Raw genomic sequence first — 1857 nt, forward strand, 5'->3', positions numbered from 1 at the left:
TCCTGATGCTCGGTGATTCAAGTCCAGCATTTCACAAGCAAATTTCTAAGCCTGTTTCTGGGAAGGTGCAGCCTCATGGTTGGGTTAGCAGCATTGTGCCCAGGCAGGGTGCTCAGACAGCCCAGCACCAGCTTCAATATGTTCTTGCAGCTCATCCCTGTCACCCAGCTCACTTAGTCCTATGGACAGAAAAGACCTCTGAGGCTTTACATGTTTAATAAAAAAATTGCTGGGAGAAAGTGATTCTCTTGCCCAAAATTGGGAAAGACACTTCTCCGTTCTCTGGGGCTTCATAGCCTACAAACATTAAACCCATAAAACTTTTGCTGTTAGAGCTGAAGCACAGAGGCTGCATCCACATGTGCCAGTGAATGTGGAGAAATGGAACCACAGAAGGCACAAGTGGTTTTGAGGGGCTGCTTACAGGGTTTAGGGCCCTAGGCAATGGCCAAATTTTGAATTGCAAGTGATGGTGGGGAAGTGATTCCCACCTCTGCAGCCCTGCAGCTCAGCAGGGAGCAGGCAGGAAGGTGCTTGGTGGCTCAGCAAAGCAGCCTGAGGGCTGACAAGTGCCATTAGAGATGGGGCATGAGTCAGTCTGACAGAAGCAACAGCTACTGCTCGATCAGAAAGACAAAGGAGAGAGAAGTTATGCCAAAATCCCAATCAAGATGCAAATCGCTTTGAGGCTTTATGGGTTAAATGTCCTCAGAGATTTAAGCCAAGACAGCTGTCAAGGAACTAAAAAGATACAAAATCAACCTGGGTATGTGCTACATGCACACAAAAATGAACTACCCAGTGGTTTTCTACTGATTCTTTTGAACAGGGAAGCATCCCTGGAGGAATGCAACTCCTAAGGAGCCCCAGAGGGACCAGCTCACAGACCTGGGCTACATCTGTGCAAATGACGCGGAAGGGAACAGCATATGGAAAACTTTGTGGATGAAGAGAAGGCTGAGGGAATAGAAAACACTGAAGAGGAAGCCAGTGATACAGATTTCTGTGGGTGAAAACCAATTCAGGCTTGAGATGAGAATACCTTTAGGCTCTTTGCTTGGCTACTGGGGCAGGCAGCATTTCCTGTGAGGAATCAGGTGCCTGATGGACCTGGTGGTGCCAGGCTCAAGGAGGTCTAACCACGGATTGTAGCATCGAGCCTGGGGCAATGATGTCACGGGGAAATGATGCTTCCCCAGCCCCAAATGAAGACAGGGATGGTTTGTTACTTCCAGGCTCAGGGAGCATAGACAGCTCTGCAGGTCATCTCAGGCTCCTCTCTCCCCTGCCTGACCAGCACAGTTCTCTCTTGGCTTTTGGGGGTACTTTTCTCTCTGTTTTGTATAATCTTTAGAAAAGATATGTTGTTACATCTGTGATGCACCGTGTTTTGAAAATGTCTTCAGGGCACAGAGGAACTGGTGATTTTTCTTCACCTAATAACTGTAATTTGAGCTTCTGAAGAAAGCTAAGTGAGACCAATTTCACAAGCTGGAGGAAAATTATCCTTTCTCCCCTCCCTTGCTTTCTTGCTGTATTTGCAGCCTGAGACCTCAAGGAAAAAGCCTCTCCCTGCACAGAAATTAGCAAACAGATGAAAACAGCTATTGAAAATGAGGAGCTTGGCCAGGCCCAGCTGTTCCTGAGCCTCTCACTGGTATCAGGTACCCACCATGTCTCACACCAGATATTCATGGCACCACAGCTAGGGCACGAGCGCATGGGGGTGGGAAAGTTTTAGCTCTGCTTCCTGTCCACCAACACTGGTGCAAAAACATGGATTTCTGAAGCAGGGAGCTGCTATCAAGGTAAATTGTCCCACTGGAGGCACAGACTTCAGGAGGTGTCCTGTCACAG

The sequence above is a fragment of the Acanthisitta chloris genome, unplaced genomic scaffold, assembly GCF_000695815.1.
Source record: "Acanthisitta chloris isolate BGI_N310 unplaced genomic scaffold, ASM69581v1 scaffold660, whole genome shotgun sequence".
Classification (NCBI taxonomy): domain Eukaryota; kingdom Metazoa; phylum Chordata; class Aves; order Passeriformes; family Acanthisittidae; genus Acanthisitta; species Acanthisitta chloris.